General features: G+C 41.2%; 30 non-coding genes across 30 annotated transcripts; 16 read left to right on the forward strand and 14 right to left on the reverse strand.

The window, feature by feature from the left end:
* The first annotated feature begins 112 nt into the window (after positions 1-112).
* Trnay-gua (transfer RNA tyrosine (anticodon GUA)) lies at positions 113-201 on the forward strand. Its single transcript is given in 2 exon segments — positions 113-149; positions 166-201. It is a non-coding gene; the product is annotated as a tRNA-Tyr (tRNA).
* Positions 202-559: 358 nt separating this feature from the next.
* On the reverse strand, positions 560-631 carry Trnaq-cug (transfer RNA glutamine (anticodon CUG)). The gene has a single exon. It is a non-coding gene; the product is annotated as a tRNA-Gln (tRNA).
* Positions 632-878: 247 nt separating this feature from the next.
* Trnay-gua (transfer RNA tyrosine (anticodon GUA)) lies at positions 879-967 on the forward strand. Its single transcript is given in 2 exon segments — positions 879-915; positions 932-967. It is a non-coding gene; the product is annotated as a tRNA-Tyr (tRNA).
* A 358-nt stretch (positions 968-1325) lies between these two features.
* On the reverse strand, positions 1326-1397 carry Trnar-ccg (transfer RNA arginine (anticodon CCG)). The gene has a single exon. It is a non-coding gene; the product is annotated as a tRNA-Arg (tRNA).
* Positions 1398-1644: 247 nt separating this feature from the next.
* Trnay-gua (transfer RNA tyrosine (anticodon GUA)) lies at positions 1645-1733 on the forward strand. Its single transcript is given in 2 exon segments — positions 1645-1681; positions 1698-1733. It is a non-coding gene; the product is annotated as a tRNA-Tyr (tRNA).
* A 358-nt stretch (positions 1734-2091) lies between these two features.
* Trnaq-cug (transfer RNA glutamine (anticodon CUG)) lies at positions 2092-2163 on the reverse strand. Its single transcript has one exon. It is a non-coding gene; the product is annotated as a tRNA-Gln (tRNA).
* Positions 2164-2410: 247 nt separating this feature from the next.
* On the forward strand, positions 2411-2499 carry Trnay-gua (transfer RNA tyrosine (anticodon GUA)). The gene is given in 2 exon segments: positions 2411-2447; positions 2463-2499. It is a non-coding gene; the product is annotated as a tRNA-Tyr (tRNA).
* Positions 2500-2857: 358 nt separating this feature from the next.
* On the reverse strand, positions 2858-2929 carry Trnar-ccg (transfer RNA arginine (anticodon CCG)). Its single transcript has one exon. It is a non-coding gene; the product is annotated as a tRNA-Arg (tRNA).
* Positions 2930-3176: 247 nt separating this feature from the next.
* On the forward strand, positions 3177-3265 carry Trnay-gua (transfer RNA tyrosine (anticodon GUA)). The gene is given in 2 exon segments: positions 3177-3213; positions 3230-3265. It is a non-coding gene; the product is annotated as a tRNA-Tyr (tRNA).
* A 358-nt stretch (positions 3266-3623) lies between these two features.
* Positions 3624-3695, reverse strand: Trnaq-cug (transfer RNA glutamine (anticodon CUG)). Its single transcript has one exon. It is a non-coding gene; the product is annotated as a tRNA-Gln (tRNA).
* Positions 3696-3942: 247 nt separating this feature from the next.
* Positions 3943-4031, forward strand: Trnay-gua (transfer RNA tyrosine (anticodon GUA)). Its single transcript is given in 2 exon segments — positions 3943-3979; positions 3995-4031. It is a non-coding gene; the product is annotated as a tRNA-Tyr (tRNA).
* A 358-nt stretch (positions 4032-4389) lies between these two features.
* Trnaq-cug (transfer RNA glutamine (anticodon CUG)) lies at positions 4390-4461 on the reverse strand. Its single transcript has one exon. It is a non-coding gene; the product is annotated as a tRNA-Gln (tRNA).
* Positions 4462-4708: 247 nt separating this feature from the next.
* Positions 4709-4797, forward strand: Trnay-gua (transfer RNA tyrosine (anticodon GUA)). The gene is given in 2 exon segments: positions 4709-4745; positions 4762-4797. It is a non-coding gene; the product is annotated as a tRNA-Tyr (tRNA).
* A 358-nt stretch (positions 4798-5155) lies between these two features.
* On the reverse strand, positions 5156-5227 carry Trnaq-cug (transfer RNA glutamine (anticodon CUG)). Its single transcript has one exon. It is a non-coding gene; the product is annotated as a tRNA-Gln (tRNA).
* A 247-nt stretch (positions 5228-5474) lies between these two features.
* Trnay-gua (transfer RNA tyrosine (anticodon GUA)) lies at positions 5475-5563 on the forward strand. Its single transcript is given in 2 exon segments — positions 5475-5511; positions 5528-5563. It is a non-coding gene; the product is annotated as a tRNA-Tyr (tRNA).
* A 677-nt stretch (positions 5564-6240) lies between these two features.
* On the forward strand, positions 6241-6329 carry Trnay-gua (transfer RNA tyrosine (anticodon GUA)). Its single transcript is given in 2 exon segments — positions 6241-6277; positions 6294-6329. It is a non-coding gene; the product is annotated as a tRNA-Tyr (tRNA).
* Positions 6330-6687: 358 nt separating this feature from the next.
* Positions 6688-6759, reverse strand: Trnaq-cug (transfer RNA glutamine (anticodon CUG)). Its single transcript has one exon. It is a non-coding gene; the product is annotated as a tRNA-Gln (tRNA).
* A 234-nt stretch (positions 6760-6993) lies between these two features.
* Positions 6994-7082, forward strand: Trnay-gua (transfer RNA tyrosine (anticodon GUA)). The gene is given in 2 exon segments: positions 6994-7030; positions 7047-7082. It is a non-coding gene; the product is annotated as a tRNA-Tyr (tRNA).
* A 358-nt stretch (positions 7083-7440) lies between these two features.
* On the reverse strand, positions 7441-7512 carry Trnaq-cug (transfer RNA glutamine (anticodon CUG)). Its single transcript has one exon. It is a non-coding gene; the product is annotated as a tRNA-Gln (tRNA).
* A 247-nt stretch (positions 7513-7759) lies between these two features.
* On the forward strand, positions 7760-7848 carry Trnay-gua (transfer RNA tyrosine (anticodon GUA)). The gene is given in 2 exon segments: positions 7760-7796; positions 7813-7848. It is a non-coding gene; the product is annotated as a tRNA-Tyr (tRNA).
* A 358-nt stretch (positions 7849-8206) lies between these two features.
* Trnaq-cug (transfer RNA glutamine (anticodon CUG)) lies at positions 8207-8278 on the reverse strand. The gene has a single exon. It is a non-coding gene; the product is annotated as a tRNA-Gln (tRNA).
* Positions 8279-8525: 247 nt separating this feature from the next.
* On the forward strand, positions 8526-8614 carry Trnay-gua (transfer RNA tyrosine (anticodon GUA)). Its single transcript is given in 2 exon segments — positions 8526-8562; positions 8579-8614. It is a non-coding gene; the product is annotated as a tRNA-Tyr (tRNA).
* Positions 8615-8972: 358 nt separating this feature from the next.
* Trnaq-cug (transfer RNA glutamine (anticodon CUG)) lies at positions 8973-9044 on the reverse strand. The gene has a single exon. It is a non-coding gene; the product is annotated as a tRNA-Gln (tRNA).
* Positions 9045-9291: 247 nt separating this feature from the next.
* Trnay-gua (transfer RNA tyrosine (anticodon GUA)) lies at positions 9292-9380 on the forward strand. Its single transcript is given in 2 exon segments — positions 9292-9328; positions 9345-9380. It is a non-coding gene; the product is annotated as a tRNA-Tyr (tRNA).
* Positions 9381-9738: 358 nt separating this feature from the next.
* Trnaq-cug (transfer RNA glutamine (anticodon CUG)) lies at positions 9739-9810 on the reverse strand. Its single transcript has one exon. It is a non-coding gene; the product is annotated as a tRNA-Gln (tRNA).
* A 247-nt stretch (positions 9811-10057) lies between these two features.
* On the forward strand, positions 10058-10146 carry Trnay-gua (transfer RNA tyrosine (anticodon GUA)). Its single transcript is given in 2 exon segments — positions 10058-10094; positions 10111-10146. It is a non-coding gene; the product is annotated as a tRNA-Tyr (tRNA).
* Positions 10147-10504: 358 nt separating this feature from the next.
* Trnaq-cug (transfer RNA glutamine (anticodon CUG)) lies at positions 10505-10576 on the reverse strand. Its single transcript has one exon. It is a non-coding gene; the product is annotated as a tRNA-Gln (tRNA).
* Positions 10577-10823: 247 nt separating this feature from the next.
* Positions 10824-10910, forward strand: Trnay-gua (transfer RNA tyrosine (anticodon GUA)). Its single transcript is given in 2 exon segments — positions 10824-10860; positions 10875-10910. It is a non-coding gene; the product is annotated as a tRNA-Tyr (tRNA).
* A 9930-nt stretch (positions 10911-20840) lies between these two features.
* Positions 20841-20912, reverse strand: Trnaq-cug (transfer RNA glutamine (anticodon CUG)). Its single transcript has one exon. It is a non-coding gene; the product is annotated as a tRNA-Gln (tRNA).
* A 247-nt stretch (positions 20913-21159) lies between these two features.
* Trnay-gua (transfer RNA tyrosine (anticodon GUA)) lies at positions 21160-21248 on the forward strand. Its single transcript is given in 2 exon segments — positions 21160-21196; positions 21213-21248. It is a non-coding gene; the product is annotated as a tRNA-Tyr (tRNA).
* The last annotated feature ends 287 nt before the right edge of the window (positions 21249-21535 follow it).

Below are 21535 nucleotides of genomic sequence, written 5' to 3' on the forward strand. Positions count from 1 at the left end.
CCGATGATTGCATTTCCTGTGCGTCTATATGGCCGCGCTGAGTAGCAGTGTGTGCAGACGGCAAACAGGGACGGACGTAAAGCAATGAGTAGGAATAAGAAAGTATACAGAGCCTCTGGTAGCTCAGTTGGTAGAGCGGTGGACTGTAGTGGAGGATTCACAGTTATCCATAGGTCGCTGGTTCAAATCCGGCCCAGAGGACTGTTTTTCTAATCTCATCAGCAAAGAGGCTCCAGAGAATGCCCACTGAGTCAGAACCTCCCTATGTTTTAAACCTATTTTAAAGGAAATTCATTTGCTCAGCTTGTAATAGCTAGTTGATAATCATGGGATTTTTAACCTTCGTGGGATAATGATATTTCTTCGAATTATCGTAAAATTGCTTGCTCTTACAGGTATTACTCGTTTAATGTTCTATATAGGTCACAAAGTCGCACCAATATTCGGCCGTTTTATAGACGCATCGTTTTTTACACAAACGTAGAAACTAACGCCGTGAGCCTATTGCTGCTACTTCCTCAGCGAGAAACTCTTATTACAGAAAATTTAGACTAAACGAAGGTTCCACCGAGATTCGAACTCGGATCGCTGGATTCAGAGTCCAGAGTGCTAACCGTTATACCATGGAACCAGACAGCAGGATAAGACTAGTAATACACTTAGCAGTCCTCTGACATACTTCAGACACTTCCTACTTGCATATTTTAACCTAATCGACACCATCGAGCATTATAAAACTTAATCTGGGCAATGTTTGCAGTTGCAGCCGATGATTGCATTTCCTGTGCGTCTATATGGCCGCGCTGAGTAGCAGTGTGTGCAGACGGCAGACAGGGACGGACGTAAAGCAATGAGTAGGAATAAGAAAGTATACAGAGCCTCTGGTAGCTCAGATGGTAGAGCGGTGGACTGTAGTGGAGGATTCACACTTATCCATAGGTCGCTGGTTCAAATCCGGCCCAGGGGACTGTTTTTCTAATCTCATCAGCAAAGAGGCTCCAGAGAATGCCCACTGAGTCAGAACCTCTCTATGTTTTAAACCTATTTTAAAGGAAATTCATTTGCTCAGCTTGTAATAGCTAGTTGATAATCATGGGATTTTTAACCTTCGTGGGATAATGATATTTCTTCGAATTATCGTAAAATTGCTTGCTCTTACAGGTATTACTCGTTTAATGTTCTATATAGGTCACAAAGTCGCACCAATATTCGGCCGTTTTATAGACGCATCGTTTTTTACACACACGTAGAAACTAACGCCGTGAGCCTATTGCTGCTACTTCCTCAGCGAGAAACTCTTATTACAGAAAATTTAGACTAAACGAAGGTTCCACCGAGATTCGAACTCGGATCGCTGGATTCGGAGTCCAGAGTGCTAACCGTTACACCATGGAACCAGACAGCAGGATAAGACTCGTAATACACTTAGCAGTCCTCTGACATACTTCAGAAACTTCCTACTTGCATATTTTAACCTAATCGACACCATCGAGCATTATAAAACTTAATCTGGGCAATGTTTGCAGTTGCAGCCGATGATTGCATTTCCTGTGCGTCTATATGGCCGCGCTGAGTAGCAGTGTGTGCAGACGGCAGACAGGGACGGACGTAAAGCAATGAGTAGGAATAAGAAAGTATACAGAGCCTCTGGTAGCTCAGTTGGTAGAGCGGTGGACTGTAGTGGAGGATTCACAGTTATCCATAGGTCGCTGGTTCAAATCCGGCCCAGAGGACTGTTTTTCTAATCTCATCAGCAAAGAGGCTCCAGAGAATGCCCACTGAGTCAGAACCTCCCTATGTTTTAAACCTATTTTAAAGGAAATTCATTTGCTCAGCTTGTAATAGCTAGTTGATAATCATGGGATTTTTAACCTTCGTGGGATAATGATATTTCTTCGAATTATCGTAAAATTGCTTGCTCTTACAGGTATTACTCGTTTAATGTTCTATATAGGTCACAAAGTCGCACCAATATTCGGCCGTTTTATAGACGCATCGTTTTTTACACAAACGTAGAAACTAACGCCGTGAGCCTATTGCTGCTACTTCCTCAGCGAGAAACTCTTATTACAGAAAATTTAGACTAAACGAAAGTTCCATCGAGATTCGAACTCGGATCGCTGGATTCAGAGTCCAGAGTGCTAACCGTTACACCATGGAACCAGACAGCAGGACAAGACTCGTAATACACTTAGCAGTCCTCTGACATACTTCAGACACTTCCTACTTGCATATTTTAACCTAATCGACACCATCGAGCATTATAAAACTTAATCTGGGCAATGTTTGCAGTTGCAGCCGATGATTGCATTTCCTGTGCGTCTATATGGCCGCGCTGAGTAGCAGTGTGTGCAGACGGCAGACAGGGACGGACGTAAAGCAATGAGTAGGAATAAGAAAGTATACAGAGCCTCTGGTAGCTCAGTTGGTAGAGCGGTGGCCTGTAGTGGAGGATTCACAGTTGTCCATAGGTCGCTGGTTCAAATCCAGCCCATAGGACTGTTTTTCTAATCTCATCAGCAAAGAGGCTCCAGAGAATGCCCACTGAGTCAGAACCTCCCTATGTTTTAAACCTATTTTAAAGGAAATTCATTTGCTCAGCTTGTAATAGCTAGTTGATAATCATGGGATTTTTAACCTTCGTGGGATAATGATATTTCTTCGAATTATCGTAAAATTGCTTGCTCTTACAGGTATTACTCGTTTAATGTTCTATATAGGTCACAAAGTCGCACCAATATTCGGCCGTTTTATAGACGCATCGTTTTTTACACACACGTAGAAACTAACGCCGTGAGCCTATTGCTGCTACTTCCTCAGCGAGAAACTCTTATTACAGAAAATTTAGACTAAACGAAGGTTCCACCGAGATTCGAACTCGGATCGCTGGATTCGGAGTCCAGAGTGCTAACCGTTACACCATGGAACCAGACAGCAGGATAAGACTCGTAATACACTTAGCAGTCCTCTGACATACTTCAGAAACTTCCTACTTGCATATTTTAACCTAATCGACACCATCGAGCATTATAAAACTTAATCTGGGCAATGTTTGCAGTTGCAGCCGATGATTGCATTTCCTGTGCGTCTATATGGCCGCGCTGAGTAGCAGTGTGTGCAGACGGCAGACAGGGACGGACGTAAAGCAATGAGTAGGAATAAGAAAGTATACAGAGCCTCTGGTAGCTCAGTTGGTAGAGCGGTGGACTGTAGTGGAGGATTCACAGTTATCCATAGGTCGCTGGTTCAAATCCGGCCCAGAGGACTGTTTTTCTAATCTCATCAGCAAAGAGGCTCCAGAGAATGCCCACTGAGTCAGAACCTCCCTATGTTTTAAACCTATTTTAAAGGAAATTCATTTGCTCAGCTTGTAATAGCTAGTTGATAATCATGGGATTTTTAACCTTCGTGGGATAATGATATTTCTTCGAATTATCGTAAAATTGCTTGCTCTTACAGGTATTACTCGTTTAATGTTCTATATAGGTCACAAAGTCGCACCAATATTCGGCCGTTTTATAGACGCATCGTTTTTTACACAAACGTAGAAACTAACGCCGTGAGCCTATTGCTGCTACTTCCTCAGCGAGAAACTCTTATTACAGAAAATTTAGACTAAACGAAAGTTCCATCGAGATTCGAACTCGGATCGCTGGATTCAGAGTCCAGAGTGCTAACCGTTACACCATGGAACCAGACAGCAGGACAAGACTCGTAATACACTTAGCAGTCCTCTGACATACTTCAGACACTTCCTACTTGCATATTTTAACCTAATCGACACCATCGAGCATTATAAAACTTAATCTGGGCAATGTTTGCAGTTGCAGCCGATGATTGCATTTCCTGTGCGTCTATATGGCCGCGCTGAGTAGCAGTGTGTGCAGACGGCAGACAGGGACGGACGTAAAGCAATGAGTAGGAATAAGAAAGTATACAGAGCCTCTGGTAGCTCAGTTGGTAGAGCGGTGGCCTGTAGTGGAGGATTCACAGTTGTCCATAGGTCGCTGGTTCAAATCCAGCCCATAGGACTGTTTTTCTAATCTCATCAGCAAAGAGGCTCCAGAGAATGCCCACTGAGTCAGAACCTCCCTATGTTTTAAACCTATTTTAAAGGAAATTCATTTGCTCAGCTTGTAATAGCTAGTTGATAATCATGGGATTTTTAACCTTCGTGGGATAATGATATTTCTTCGAATTATCGTAAAATTGCTTGCTCTTACAGGTATTACTCGTTTAATGTTCTATATAGGTCACAAAGTCGCACCAATATTCGGCCGTTTTATAGACGCATCGTTTTTTACACAAACGTAGAAACTAACGCCGTGAGCCTATTGCTGCTACTTCCTCAGCGAGAAACTCTTATTACAGAAAATTTAGACTAAACGAAGGTTCCACCGAGATTCGAACTCGGATCGCTGGATTCAGAGTCCAGAGTGCTAACCGTTACACCATGGAACCAGACAGCAGGATAAGACTCGTAATACACTTAGCAGTCCTCTGACATACTTCAGACACTTCCTACTTGCATATTTTAACCTAATCGACACCATCGAGCATTATAAAACTTAATCTGGGCAATGTTTGCAGTTGCAGCCGATGATTGCATTTCCTGTGCGTCTATATGGCCGCGCTGAGTAGCAGTGTGTGCAGACGGCAGACAGGGACGGACGTAAAGCAATGAGTAGGAATAAGAAAGTATACAGAGCCTCTGGTAGCTCAGTTGGTAGAGCGGTGGACTGTAGTGGATGATTCACAATTATCCATAGGTCGCTGGTTCAAATCCAGCCCAGAGGACTGTTTTTCTAATCTCATCAGCAAAGAGGCTCCAGAGAATGCCCACTGAGTCAGAACCTCCCTATGTTTTAAACTTATTTTAAAGGAAATTCATTTGCTCAGCTTGTAATAGCTAGTTGATAATCATGGGATTTTTAACCTTCGTGGGATAATGATATTTCTTCGAATTATCGTAAAATTGCTTGCTCTTACAGGTATTACTCGTTTAATGTTCTATATAGGTCACAAAGTCGCACCAATATTCGGCCGTTTTATAGACGCATCGTTTTTTACACAAACGTAGAAACTAACGCCGTGAGCCTATTGCTGCTACTTCCTCAGCGAGAAACTCTTATTACAGAAAATTTAGACTAAACGAAGGTTCCACAGAGATTCGAACTCGGATCGCTGGATTCAGAGTCCAGAGTGCTAACCGTTACACCATGGAACCAGACAGCAGGATAAGACTCGTAATACACTTAGCAGTCCTCTGACATACTTCAGACACTTCCTACTTGCATATTTTAACCTAATCGACACCATCGAGCATTATAAAACTTAATCTGGGCAATGTTTGCAGTTGCAGCCGATGATTGCATTTCCTGTGCGTCTATATGGCCGCGCTGAGTAGCAGTGTGTGCAGACGGCAGACAGGGACAGACGTAAAGCAATGAGTAGGAATAAGAAAGTATACAGAGCCTCTGGTAGCTCAGTTGGTAGAGCGGTGGACTGTAGTGGAGGATTCACAGTTATCCATAGGTCGCTGTTTAAAATCCGGCCCAGAGGACTGTTTTTCTAATCTCATCAGCAAAGAGGCTCCAGAGAATTCCCACTGAGTCAGAACCTCCCTATGTTTTAAACCTATTTTAAAGGAAATTCATTTGCTCAGCTTGTAATAGCTAGTTGATAATCATGGGATTTTTAACCTTCGTGGGATAATGATATTTCTTCGAATTATCGTAAAATTGCTTGCTCTTACAGGTATTACTCGTTTAATGTTCTATATAGGTCACAAAGTCGCACCAATATTCGGCCGTTTTATAGACGCATCGTTTTTTACACAAACGTAGAAACTAACGCCGTGAGCCTATTGCTGCTACTTCCTCAGCGAGAAACTCTTATTACAGAAAATTTAGACTAAACGAAGGTTCCATCGAGATTCGAACTCGGATCGCTGGGTTCAGAGTCCAGAGTGCTAACCGTTACACCATGGAACCAGACAGCAGGATAAGACTCGTAATACACTTAGCAGTCCTCTGACATACTTCAGACACTTCCTACTTGCATATTTTAACCTAATCGACACCATCGAGCATTATAAAACTTAATCTGGGCAATGTTTGCAGTTGCAGCCGATGATTGCATTTCCTGTGCGTCTATATGGCCGCGATGAGTAGCAGTGTGTGCAGACGGCAGACAGGGACGGACGTAAAGCAATGAGTAGGAATAAGAAAGTAAACAGAGCCTATGGTAGCTCAGTTGGTAGAGCAGTGGACTGTAGTGGAGGATTCACAGTTATCCATAGGTCGCTGGTTCAAATCCGGCCCAGAGGACTGTTTTTCTAATCTCATCAGCAAAGAGGCTCCAGAGAATGCCCACTGAGTCAGAACCTCCCTATGTTTTAAACCTATTTTAAAGGAAATTCATTTGCTCAGCTTGTAATAGCTAGTTGATAATCATGGGATTTTTAACCTTCGTGGGATAATGATATTTCTTCGAATTATCGTAAAATTGCTTGCTCTTACAGGTATTACTCGTTTAATGTTCTATATAGGTCACAAAGTCGCACCAATATTCGGCCGTTTTATAGACGCATCGTTTTTTACACAAACGTAGAAACTAACGCCGTGAGCCTATTGCTGCTACTTCCTCAGCGAGAAACTCTTATTACAGAAAATTTAGACTAAACGAAGGTTCCACCGAGATTCGAACTCGGATCGCTGGGTTCAGAGTCCAGAGTGCTAACCGTTACACCATGGAACCAGACAGCAGGATAAGACTCGTAATACACTTAGCAGTCCTCTGACATACTTCAGACACTTCCTACTTGCATATTTTAACCTAATCGACACCATCGAGCATCTGGGCAATGTTTGCAGTTGCAGCCGATGATTGCATTTCCTGTGCGTCTATATGGCCGCGCTGAGTAGCAGTGTGTGCAGACGGCAGACAGGGACGGACGTAAAGCAATGAGTAGGAATAAGAAAGTATACAGAGCCTCTGGTAGCTCAGTTGGTAGAGCGGTGGACTGTAGTGGAGGATTCACAGTTAACCATAGGTCGCTGGTTCAAATCCGGCCCAGAGGACTGTTTTTCTAATCTCATCAGCAAAGAGGCTCCAGAGAATGCCCACTGAGTCAGAACCTCCCTATGTTTTAAACCTATTTTAAAGGAAATTCATTTGCTCAGCTTGTAATAGCTAGTTGATAATCATGGGATTTTTAACCTTCGTGGGATAATGATATTTCTTCGAATTATCGTAAAATTGCTTGCTCTTACAGGTATTACTCGTTTAATGTTCTATATAGGTCACAAAGTCGCACCAATATTCAGCCGTTTTATAGACACATCGTTTTTTACACAAACGTAGAAACTAACGCCGTGAGCCTATTGCTGCTACTTCCTCAGCGAGAAACTCTTATTACAGAAAATTTAGACTAAACGAAGGTTCCACCGAGATTCGAACTCGGATCGCTGGATTCAGAGTCCAGAGTGCTAACCGTTACACCATGGAACCAGACAGCAGGATAAGACTCGTAATACACTTAGCAGTCCTCTGACATACTTCAGACACTTCCTACTTGCATATTTTAACCTAATCGACACCATCGAGCATTATAAAACTTAATCTGGGAAATGTTTGCAGTTGCAGCCGATGATTGCATTTCCTGTGCGTCTATATGGCCGCGCTGAGTAGCAGTGTGTGCAGACGGCAGACAGGGACGGACGTAAAGCAATGAGTAGGAATAAGAAAGTATACAGAGCCTCTGGTAGCTCAGTTGGTAGAGCGGTGGACTGTAGTGGGGGATTCACAGTCATCCATAGGTCGCTGGTTCAAATTCGGCCCAGAGGACTGTTTTTCTAATCTCATCAGCAAAGAGGCTCCAGAGAATGCCCACTGAGTCAGAACCTCCCTATGTTTTAAACCTATTTTAAAGGAAATTCATTTGCTCAGCTTGTAATAGCTAGTTGATAATCATGGAATTTTTAACCTTCGTGGGATAATGATATTTCTTCGAATTATCGTAAAATTGCTTGCTCTTACAGGTATTACTCGTTTAATGTTCTATATAGGTCACAAAGTCGCACCAATATTCGGCCGTTTTATAGACGCATCGTTTTTTACACAAACGTAGAAACTAACGCCGTGAGCCTATTGCTGCTACTTCCTCAGCGAGAAACTCTTATTACAGAAAATTTAGACTAAACGAAGGTTCCACCGAGATTCGAACTCGGATCGCTGGATTCAGAGTCCAGAGTGCTAACCGTTACACCATGGAACCAGACAGCAGGATAAGACTCGTAATACACTTAGCAGTCCTCTGACATACTTCAGACACTTCCTACTTGCATATTTTAACCTAATCGACACCATCGAGCATTATAAAACTTAATCTGGGCAATGTTTGCAGTTGCAGCCGATGATTTCATTTCCTGTGCGTCTATATGGCCGCGCTGAGTAGCAGTGTGTGCAGACGGCAGACAGGGACGGACGTAAAGCAATGAGTAGGAATAAGAAAGTATACAGAGCCTCTGGTAGCTCAGTTGGTAGAGCGGTGGACTGTAGTGGAGGATTCACAGTTATCCATAGGTCGCTGGTTCAAATCCGGCCCAGAGGACTGTTTTTCTAATCTCATCAGCAAAGAGGCTCCAGAGAATGCCCACTGAGTCAGAACCTCCCTATGTTTTAAACCTATTTTAAAGGAAATTCATTTGCTCAGCTTGTAATAGCTAGTTGATAATCATGGGATTTTTAACCTTCGTGGGATAATGATATTTCTTCGAATTATCGTAAAATTGCTTGCTCTTACAGGTATTACTCGTTTAATGTTCTATATAGGTCACAAAGTCGCACCAATATTCGGCCGTTTTATAGACGCATCGTTTTTTACACAAACGTAGAAACTAACGCCGTGAGCCTATTGCTGCTACTTCCTCAGCGAGAAACTCTTATTACAGAAAATTTAGACTAAACGAAGGTTCCACCGAGATTCGAACTCGGATCGCTGGATTCAGAGTCCAGAGTGCTAACCGTTACACCATGGAACCAGACAGCAGGATAAGACTCGTAATACACTTAGCAGTCCTCTGACATACTTCAGACACTTCCTACTTGCATATTTTAACCTAATCGACACCATCGAGCATTATAAAACTTAATCTGGGCAATGTTTGCAGTTGCAGCCGATGATTGCATTTCCTGTGCGTCTATATGGCCGCGCTGAGTAGCAGTGTGTGCAGACGGCAGACAGGGACGGACGTAAAGCAATGAGTAGGAATAAGAAAGTATACAGAGCCTCTGGTAGCTCAGTTGGTAGAGTGCTGGACTGTAGTGGAGGATTCACAGTTATCCATAGGTCGCTGGTTCAAATCCGGCCCAGAGGACTGTTTTTCTAATCTCATCAGCAAAGAGGCTCCAGAGAATGCCCACTGAGTCAGAACCTCCCTATGTTTTAAACCTATTTTAAAGGAAATTCATTTGCTCAGCTTGTAATAGCTAGTTGATAATCATGGGATTTTTAACCTTCGTGGGATAATGATATTTCTTCGAATTATCGTAAAATTGCTTGCTCTTACAGGTATTACTCGTTTAATGTTCTATATAGGTCACAAAGTCGCACCAATATTCGGCCGTTTTATAGACGCATCGTTTTTTACACAAACGTAGAAACTAACGCCGTGAGCCTATTGCTGCTACTTCCTCAGCGAGAAACTCTTATTACAGAAAATTTAGACTAAACGAAGGTTCCACCGAGATTCGAACTCGGATCGCTGGATTCAGAGTCCAGAGTGCTAACCGTTACACCATGGAACCAGACAGCAGGATGAGACTCGTAATACACTTAGCAGTCCTCTGACATACTTCAGACACTTCCTACTTGCATATTTTAACCTAATCGACACCATCGAGCATTATAAAACTTAATCTGGGCAATGTTTGCAGTTGCAGCCGATGATTGCATTTCCTGTGCGTCTATATGGCCGCGCTGAGTAGCAGTGTGTGCAGACGGCAGACAGGGACGGACGTAAAGCAATGAGTAGGAATAAGAAAGTATACAGAGCCTCTGGTAGCTCAGTTGGTAGAGCGGTGGACTGTAGTTGAGGATTCACAGTTATCCATAGGTCGCTGGTTCAAATCCGGCCCAGACGACTGTTTTTCTAATCTCATCAGCAAAGAGGCTCCAGACAATGCCCACTGAGTCAGAACCTCTCTATGTTTTAAACCTATTTTAAAGGAAATTCATTTGCTCAGCTTGTAATAGCTAGTTGATAATCATGGGATTTTTAACCTTCGTGGGATAATGATATTTCTTCGAATTATCGTAAAATTGCTTGCTCTTACAGGTATTACTCGTTTAATGTTCTATATAGGTCACAAAGTCGCACCAATATTCGGCCGTTTTATAGACGCATCGTTTTTTACACAAACGTAGAAACTAACGCCGTGAGCCTATTGCTGCTACTTCCTCAGCGAGAAACTCTTATTACAGAAAATTTAGACTAAACGAAGGTTCCACCGAGATTCGAACTCGGATCGCTGGATTCAGAGTCCAGAGTGCTAACCGTTACACCATGGAACCAGACAGCAGGATAAGACTCGTAATACACTTAGCAGTCCTCTGACATACTTCAGACACTTCCTACTTGCATATTTTAACCTAATCGACACCATCGAGCATTATAAAACTTAATCTGGGCAATGTTTGCAGTTGCAGCCGATGATTGCATTTCCTGTGCGTCTATATGGCCGCGCTGAGTAGCAGTGTGTGCAGACGGCAGACAGGGACGGACGTAAAGCAATGAGTAGGAATAAGAAAGTATACAGAGCCTCTGGTAGCTCAGATGGTAGAGCGGTGGACTGTAGTGGAGGATTCAGTTATCCATAGGTCGCTGGTTCAATCCCGGCCCAGGGGACTGTTTTTCAATTCTCATCAGCAAAGAGGCTCCAGAGAATGCCCACTGAGTCAGAACCTCCCTATGTTTTAAACCTATTTTAAAGGAAATTCATTTGCTCAGCTTGTAATAGCTAGTTGATAATCATGGGATTTTTAACCTTCGTGGTGCGACGGGTCAGGCTCTTTTCGCGCAGTTTCCTTTCCCTGAAAGAAAATCCACCTACCTCGTTTCTTAGGTAGTTGCTGCACTCGCCTCTCCTGATAGCAGCTACTGGAAAAATTGCAGAAAAGCAGTGTTGAAGAAACTGCAATTTTATAGCCGCTCACCGGAGGCCGCGTTACATGTTTGCTGAAATACAATCTATGAGCAATCTTCCTAAATAAATTGAGTTATTGGAATGGTAGTAATTGTTTACTCAAACGAGAACGCGAAGTTGGTAATTCTATTTAAGCTCTTTATTGTCTTTAAGCCTGATCATCAGCCCGCTAATCTACGTTTGAAGAAAGTTCAGTTCACAATTCTATCCACACTCAAACCCCGCCAGATTTAGCTTTCAAAGTTACGGAATTTACTTAACTGCAACACAGACGATTTTCTAACATACACGTTTGCAGTCGATGTTCAATAATAGTTCGTTTTTTAACGTTAATGCTCGCCATAAGCACTTAGTAAAAGTTTACGAAGTACCGCCACGCTTTTAATTATTAAAGTTACTCGCGTCTTTCGCGGAACGAAAAGTCACCACTCGCTCAAACTCACACTACGCGTTAATGGACTCTTCCAGTCTCAAATCGCACAGTACCGAACCGATGAAGCCGTTTTATGACTTCATTTTACACATTATTCGCGAGGACACATCAAGCATGTCTCTTCTCGATCACAGTTCCTTCGCGACTCCTCATCCACTCGCGACTCACTCTCCTAGTCTGCTAACCGTCCTCGCATCTCATTGGCTCACACATCACACAGCCAATCAGAATTAACTCTTTGGGTGCGCCTCGCGCCAAAATCTAGCACGCACCAGTCATGACTTCTGAATCATTTACGTCATGATTTCTTGTTACACAAAATTTACTGTATAATTTAACAAACCGAAAGGAAAACTAGACTTTACTTTATTTCCAGAAATTATTTAAATACTCGCGAACGTTCTGGCTGCTTGTACAATACCATACACTCTTGGACATCCGACATTCACTAAGATGGGGAACCACTGGCGACTCTGTTCCCACGGTTACATCGTCTGAACACTTGCGAGTTCCAACCTAGATTTTATACACTTGCAAAGAATGGCGAATGTCCCTCTTTCATTCACTCAGGCACACTCATTCACTCTCACCTACTCATATAAAATAACTGTTCACAAAAATTCAAAACATTTATGGTTTTAACAAAGTTATAGGTGAATTTCTAAAAGTAAAATTCTCAAAATAAATACAAAAGCACGGAAGGTGATTTTGTTTCATAGTTGGATGGTCACTGAAGGTGATCTATACATAATGGTATTTATTTAGACTCGAAAATTGTAGAAATTTGCGTTTTCTGTAAGATTTTTCTAATTTCCAAAATATGCAGGTTTCAAAGCTCAAATTTGGATGACTTATTTTTATTCATAACAGAAACTAGTATATTAACTTTTAATTTCCTCAGGTTCCTCAGTTAGAAGTTATTAAAGATGAAAGTTCCACGTTATACACGCGGCTAGTTAGCGCACAGGTCTTACATTCTCACGGTACAGACATGCCATATGGTCGTGACGTCAGACGAACGGACACCGGTAATCTGCCCGCTACAGCACATATGCTAATCTGATGGCTACTTTACAGTCTGTCTACATTTCACAGTAAATATTTGATAGAAAACTGTGCGCTCGCACTAGTTGCGACGCCACACACCTCCTGAGGAAACTAAATTTTTTCATTCATGACAAACTTTTAGTTTTCTAAAAAAATTTCTATTAAAGATTTACTCAAACAGCTATTTAACATTTATAGTTCCTGTACATCAATCATCCACTTATACCTAGGGCTGACGACCTACAAAACATCTTATATCTAAACATGCACTTTTATCATCATTCAAAAAAAATTTTTCAGATTACAAAATTCTATTTACAAATTCCTGAAAGAGAAAACAAACCTAAATACTATCTTGATGTACGTCACACGCACACTAACACTACTATCGCTATGGTGAGCGTCACTTTTTTACCACTTACACTTAAGATTTTGATAGCACTCGTAGTTCGACCGGGTCCTGCTTGGGAGGTCCATTTCAAGTCTCGTGCTACCACCTCTGTTTACTTCGGCGCACCTGAAACATCAGCTGGCCTCAGTTCCCTTTCTAACTGCTACGTCTTAACCTACAGCAGCGATAAATGGCGCTATCTGCTTGACTCTAAAGTCTCATATTTTTGATAAAATTTACTTTACAGTATGTACAATTTTCAATTTTTTTTTTTTTTTTTTTTTTAAGTGAAAAGTGAATTGACTTTCCTAATGCAGTACCGAAGTGGCACATTTACTCTTTAATTACTTCTTCATCTCATAATCAAACAAGTTATGGTTACATAAGAAATACTAAGAAAAACAATTCCTACAAATAGTTCACAAATACATAATAAATCTCCGCCAGCACTGGTGACTCTCCAGTTCCTGTACAATACACAACAATATAAAATATACACAAAATTATCAATATTACAATTCTGTCTCCAGGCAATCTCCTGTAGTCCTGTATCATAAATTAAACACTGAAAAATACATATTTACTTATTCATTTATCAACACTACAATCCTTATACTAATCTCTACGACAAACTTGGGGAGCTTTGTGTGTCTCTGGTCAAAAATGGAATCGATGTCATGGGTACTTTCCTCATCTCACATATCTGGAGTTACTTCAATTTCTTGTCAACATCAGGTTTTCTCTAGTCACATTCGGGTTTAATTTACAACTCTCATACTCATACTTCACACACTCAGGTTAGTATTTGTTAAAGCGTTTCCTACTAATCTGCGAAACCTCGTTACCCATACTTTCTAACATACATCCACCTCCTGAGTTACCAACGTCGCCTCAGCTCTGTTTACATTCGTAGCCTCACTTCCTTTTGTTTACAAACATCTCCTCTGTTTACCAACCAACGCCACCTCTGGTTACCAACATTAAGCTTTTTATTTACTCACCTTCGTAGCCTCACTTTTTCCTAATATCGAGCTAGCCAAACACTATGCTCATTCTTTCTCCTTTTCTCACATATTTCTCTTCATTTGACAGTCAGTCCTGCTGCACTGTCCCTTTAACTTAACTTCCTTTACCCCTTTGACAGTCAACCTTGTTGCACTGTACCTTTACTCATTTTACCACTAAATCACCTCCTGAGGCTCTGACTTCATTGAACAGACAGTTTTGCTGTACTGCTCCATTTCCTTTCCTAAACATTAGCTTAATGCTACGTCTTAACATATCGTTCTGTTACTTAACAAACAGCTTCAATGTTCGTCACCATATTTTCTGAGGCTCTTACATTTCTTAGTTATTTTACCTTTCTAAGGGCATTACTCACACCTTAGGCCAAACATTTACTTTACTGAGACTTATTACTTATCTGAGGTATCTTAATCCTTTTTGATTTTCTCTTACACTCATTCCTTACGCTTAACCTATACTGCACTGAGGTTCTTTCCTACTCATTACTTAAACACTTTATCACTTAAAAACTACGATAGAGAAGAAGGAAAGACGATAGAATTTTAGTTCTGAATGAAAGAAGAGGTAGGTTGACAATACGGAAAAGAAAGTGGAAGAAATATTGTCAAACGACTCGAGACCTAGTGCTCGTCACGCACTTAGCTCTGCAAAGAGTGCAAAGCTCTCTGAGGTATCTACTCACTCCTGGCCACGTCTCTCTTTTGAACATATCTTTTCAAATCCACAATGTTCCTAAGCCCTAACACCTTATGTGATTTCACAAACTCCAGTCTATAAGCATTTGGGTGAGGCTTCTCTACGATTCTAAATGGGCCCACGTACTCATCGGTAAACTTCTTTGTTTCTGACGTAAGTTTCTTAGATCTTTCCCTAGTTTTCACTAGCACTAGATCCCCTAATACCTGCGACATAGCTCTTACAAAGGCACATACACTTATATTTAAACCAAACGGCACCACCTTATACTGATAACATCTACCTTCGAATAAGAATGCCGTGTACTTTCTTGATTCCTTTGCTAACGGTAGGTTCCAATATCCACAGGTCACATCCATGGATGTAAAGAACTTAGCACCTTTAAACTTTTGTAGCAGTTCTTCAATATTCTCCGGACGGTCACTCTCAGGTAGTACTATTTTGTTTAATGCTCGAGCATCCAACACTAGTCTAATTGAGCCATCCTTCTTAGGAACTATAACTAGCGGGTTATTGTACACACTAACAGCCCTTTCAATAATTCCCCACTCTAACATATTTTGAATTAAGTCACGTACTGCCTCCTTATGTACTTCTGGGATTGCAAATGGTTTTTTGAAGAAATGAGCGTCTTTCTGCACTGTCAAAAAACACTCATAATCCTTTACTAGCCCTGGTTGATCTGAGAAAACCTCGGCATGTTTGACTAGTATTTGTCTTAAATCGTTTTTCCTTGCTTCATCAATATCAATAAATTCTAGTAATTTCTCCTCGATCCTATTTCTGACACTCACAAGCTCAGACGGATCCTCTACTTTTTTGCCACCGTACTCATTATAGCCCTCCAAGAATTTCTCTGTTTTACAAATACATATAGGAAAATCATTCTGCTCAGAATCCTCACATAGCTGCTTACCGATGAAAGGTATAGTAATTAGTTTACCCTTAATTTTTACCATAACATCATTGGTAGAAAAATTCACCCATCCTTCATATTTATTCAAAAAGTCAGCCCCCACCAATATGTCTACACTCAGTCCATTTATAACTAAGAAGTTCTGTCTTATTTCTACTTCCTTAAATGCTATGGGTAGAAACACTTCCTGTTTTACTGTCTTCTTAGTCTTACCGGTTGCTACTACAATGTTCAAGCCACTTACTGGCATCTTAACAATCTGTTTACTGTTAGGGAGTTCATTTACCAAGTTCTGGGATACTGCACAGACTTCCGATCCAGTATCTATCAAACATTTAACTGGTTCATTTAATACTCTTAGCTCTACTATCGGTTGCCCTAAGTACTCTTTATTTATTTTGGGTTCTGCTTCCTCCAATAAATCTTGCACAATTTCTCTCCTTTCGAAGCCTGTCTTTTGGGTGGCAATCACATTCACACTTACAGGGTTTATTTCATGCTTATTATCACCCTCAATTCTAGTGGCAGCTCCTATTAGCCTATCCACTATTGCTAAGTCAAAACATTTTTCCAATGTTTCCCCCTCTTTCTCATTAACCTCCTTTTCTACGACCCTATCCAAGGCGTCGTCATTAACCTCTACCTCCTCCTCTAATCTATCCTCTTCTTCGTAACTATCTACAACATCAATTATCTTATCAAGCACAGTCACAACCCTGCCATTATTACTGTTCTCACCCCTATCCGACAGCTCTTCATTAGTTTTACTGTGCATAATGTCTTTCTGATTATTACCCTTATAACTAGTACTTAGTTCTTCAATAAGTGGCTTCTTATGATTATTCTTACAGTTAATTGGTTCATTAACCTCCACTTGACTTAAAGCTACTATCTCTGTCTGTTTTACGTTATCCTCCCTAAATTTTGTAGCAACAACATTTATGTTAGGTGGTCGTTCAGGCTGCTTTCTTATGAATGGTTTTGCCAGCGGATTTAACTTTAAACGCTGTTGCCTACGATCGCCAGCACACTCGTAGACAATTAATGGTTTTCCGAGCGCGGTGCGTCATCACTATGCCTCCAGCTGACCGCCTCACCTCCTGACATCTGTCGGCCGCTGTCATACTGCTCGCGTTCATTGAACCTGTTAACATATGTTCTTCCTCTACCACGTGAACTGCCACGGTATCCGCCGCCTCTCTGAACACCCATCCTATTAATGTTTACATCCGCGCGATTGTCATTCTGCCTAGCAGGCGGGCGATGCTCCCTCCTCATGTTTTCTTCTTCTTTTTGGACGGATTCAACTCTTTCTAAATACTGTACGAACTTGTCAATGTTATCTCGGGGCGCAGATATGATCTTAGTTTTCCAGTTCCACGGTAGCTTATTTTCTACCCCTAATATGATCTGTTCTGTTTCTAACTTATTACTAAGGTAGGACAGAGTTGTTACCCACCTTTGAACAAATCGTTTGATGCCCTCTCTCTTGGGGTCATACTTCTCTCCCGACCAGAACCGATTAAGAACATCCATCTGCTTTCTCTTTCCCCAGTATTCCTCAAAGAACGCTAATTTAAATTCTGACAATTTCGCGTATTTTTCAGAGGCTAAATTCCCCCATACTCTGGCCTCTCCCATCAAATTTGAAGTGATAAAGCCTATCTTTTGTTTATCGCTCCATACTTTCGGCAAAACGTCTTCAAAATCGTTCCAAAATTCTCTGGGGTGCATGTTCTTACTTGGGTCAAATTTTAAAAACTGTCTGTGGGTAACATACGCAACCTCGGTAGATTCAATTATTCCACTGGAAATTATACTACCACTATGGTTAGAAACACACTGTTCTACTTTGGTTAGTCTGCATTCATGCCCACAAAGTTGCTCATTCACACTTTCACTGAAATGGCTTATGTGAGTCTCTAAATTATTGACCTTATTTACAACTTGCTCTCCAAGTTTCTCACACCGAATTTTGGTATCATTTACTTTACATTCTAAGGCGGCATGATTAATTTCATTGGAATTCTCTACCACTTTTATGTGCTCACATACTTTATCTAATTCTGCATCAACATGGGATTTAAATTGCTGTTGATCCTCAGTAACCTGTTCGATTCGTGTCGTCAATTCACTTTGCACTTGAACAATATTTTCTGTACATTCTAGTTTAACCTGCTGTATTTCAACATTTACTTTACTACTGAGCACTGCTAAATCTTGCTTCCAACAGTCTCTGAGATCGGATATTTTGGAATCTAAATCAGCGCCCATTTTAGTCATCTCATTACTTAAATCAGATCCTAATTTAGACATTTTTGAATCCATTTTACTTGACATATTAGTTTCCATTTGTGACATATTAGTTTCCAATTTTGATATACTGGAATCCATCTTACTTGACATATTGGAATCCAACACGTTCATCTTAGTTAATAGATTCATCAGCATACTGGCGACATTATCCTTCGCCCCCTCATTTGCTGATACAATGTCCCTATTAACATTAACTACCGGCATGGGTAACTGTAACTCACTGGGCACTGACATATTTGGATCTGACTCCAAACTATAATTAACATAGGATGAATCAGTCAAACTACTACTGAAATTGGGTTGAGACACGTCTAAACTAAAATTCATGGGGTCATTTTCCCCTGTCTCCATCCCACTATCACAACTTAGTTCCGCCTTTTTGTCACTTGGTTGAAACTCAGCCATTTTTCTCAGTTTGACTCCACAAACACACAAAGTTTTCAAAAGCACTGTACTTAACTTTGTGCTTCGGCGTGCTGCGTTGCTGCTAGATGAAACTGCGGGTCCGTTCACCATACACTGCAATGCTGTACCAGTTTCCGGGCCCCCGCTCGAATCAGCGCTGCCAACTGCCACTGCTGTCGTCGCCTCTGCGTAGTCTCCGTAGCTCGTCGTCTGCCAGACGCCGTCGTAGACTGCTATTCCAATCGGCGCGTAGTCACCGAAAAATTCTTCCGTTACGTACAACACATTACAGTTCACGGACACTTTCACTGTCCTTCCTATTCACGTGGCGATATCAATTTGTACGCTACACAGTTCCTACACATAGCGAGCACTTCTGTATTGTCCGGTAATTGTCACTACTGCTTTTTTTGAAATTCACTGGAATTTACTATTTTTATTTCCCGGCCGATGCACCACTTGCGACGGGTCAGGCTCTTTTCGCGCAGTTTCCTTTCCCTGAAAGAAAATCCACCTACCTCGTTTCTTAGGTAGTTGCTGCACTCGCCTCTCCTGATAGCAGCTACTGGAAAAATTGCAGAAAAGCAGTGTTGAAGAAACTGCAATTTTATAGCCGCTCACCGGAGGCCGCGTTACATGTTTGCTGAAATACAATCTATGAGCAATCTTCCTAAATAAATTGAGTTATTGGAATGGTAGTAATTGTTTACTCAAACGAGAACGCGAAGTTGGTAATTCTATTTAAGCTCTTTATTGTCTTTAAGCCTGATCATCAGCCCGCTAATCTACGTTTGAAGAAAGTTCAGTTCACAATTCTATCCACACTCAAACCCCGCCAGAATTAGCTTTCAAAGTTACGGAATTTACTTAACTGCAACACAGACGATTTTCTAACATACACGTTTGCAGTCGATGTTCAATAATAGTTCGTTTTTTAACGTTAATGCTCGCCATAAGCACTTAGTAAAAGTTTACGAAGTACCGCCACGCTTTTAATTATTAAAGTTACTCGCGTCTTTCGCGGAACGAAAAGTCACCACTCGCTCAAACTCACACTACGCGTTACTGGACTCTTCCAGTCTCAAATCGCACAGTACCGAACCGATGAAGCCGTTTTATGACTTCATTTTACACATTATTCGCGAGGACACATCAAGCATGTCTCTTCTCGATCACAGTTCCTTCGCGACTCCTCATCCACTCGCGACTCACTCTCCTAGTCTGCTAACCGTCCTCGCATCTCATTGGCTCACACATCACACAGCCAATCAGAATTAACTCTTTGGGTGCGCCTCGCGCCAAAATCTAGCACGCACCAGTCATGACTTCTGAATCATTTACGTCATGATTTCTTGTTACACAAAATTTACTGTATAATTTAACAAACCGAAAGGAAAACTAGACTTTACTTTATTTCCAGAAATTATTTAAATACTCGCGAACGTTCTGGCTGCTTGTACAATACCATACACTCTTGGACATCCGACATTCACTAAGATGGGGAACCACTGGCGACTCTGTTCCCACGGTTACATCGTCTGAACACTTGCGAGTTCCAACCTAGATTTTATACACTTGCAAAGAATGGCGAATGTCCCTCTTTCATTCACTCAGGCACACTCATTCACTCTCACCTACTCATATAAAATAACTGTTCACAAAAATTCAAAACATTTATGGTTTTAACAAAGTTATAGGTGAATTTCTAAAAGTAAAATTCTCAAAATAAATACAAAAGCACGGAAGGTGATTTTGTTTCATAGTTGGATGGTCACTGAAGGTGATCTATACATAATGGTATTTATTTAGACTCGAAAATTGTAGAAATTTGCGTTTTCTGTAAGATTTTTCTAATTTCCAAAATATGCAGGTTTCAAAGCTCAAATTTGGATGACTTATTTTTATTCATAACAGAAACTAGTATATTAACTTTTAATTTCCTCAGGTTCCTCAGTTAGAAGTTATTAAAGATGAAAGTTCCACGTTATACACGCGGCTAGTTAGCGCACAGGTCTTACATTCTCACGGTACAGACATGCCATATGGTCGTGACGTCAGACGAACTGACACCGGTAATCTGCCCGCTACAGCACATATGCTAATCTGATGGCTACTTTAAAGTCTGTCTACATTTCACAGTAAATATTTGATAGAAAACTGTGCGCTCGCACTAGTTGCGACGCCACAGTGGGATAATGATATTTCTTCGAATTATCGTAAAATTGCTTGCTCTTACAGGTATTACTCGTTTAATGTTCTATATAGGTCACAAAGTCGCACCAATATTCGGCCGTTTTATAGACGCATCGTTTTTTACACAAACGTAGAAACTAACGCCGTGAGCCTATTGCTGCTACTTCCTCAGCGAGAAACTCTTATTACAGAAAATTTAGACTAAACGAAGGTTCCACCGAGATTCGAACTCGGATCGCTGGATTCAGAGTCCAGAGTGCTAACCGTTACACCATGGAACCAGACAGCAGGATAAGACTCGTAATACACTTAGCAGTCCTCTGACATACTTCAGACACTTCCTACTTGCATATTTTAACCTAATCGACACCATCGAGCATTATAAAACTTAATCTGGGCAATGTTTGCAGTTGCAGCCGATGATTGCATTTCCTGTGCGTCTATATGGCCGCGCTGAGTAGCAGTATGTGCAGACGGCAGACAGGGACGGACGTAAAGCAATGAGTAGGAATAAGAAAGTATACAGAGCCCCTGGTAGCTCAGTTGGTAGAGCGGTGGACTGTAGTGGAGGATTCACAGTTATCCATAGGTCGCTGGTTCAAATCCGGCCCAGAGGACTGTTTTTCTAATCTCATCAGCAAAGAGGCTCCAGAGAATGCCCACTGAGTCAGAACCTCCCTATGTTTTAAACCTATTTTAAAGGAAATTCATTTGCTCAGCTTGTAATAGCTAGTTGATAATCATGGGATTTTTAACCTTCGTGGGATAATGATATTTCTTCGAATTATCGTAAAATTGCTTGCTCTTACAGGTATTACTCGTTTAATGTTCTATATAGGTCACAAAGTCGCACCAATATTCGGCCGTTTTATAGACGCATCGTTTTTTACACAAACGTAGAAAC

The sequence above is a fragment of the Schistocerca gregaria genome, chromosome 2, assembly GCF_023897955.1.
Source record: "Schistocerca gregaria isolate iqSchGreg1 chromosome 2, iqSchGreg1.2, whole genome shotgun sequence".
Taxonomy (NCBI): Eukaryota; Metazoa; Arthropoda; class Insecta; order Orthoptera; family Acrididae; genus Schistocerca; species Schistocerca gregaria.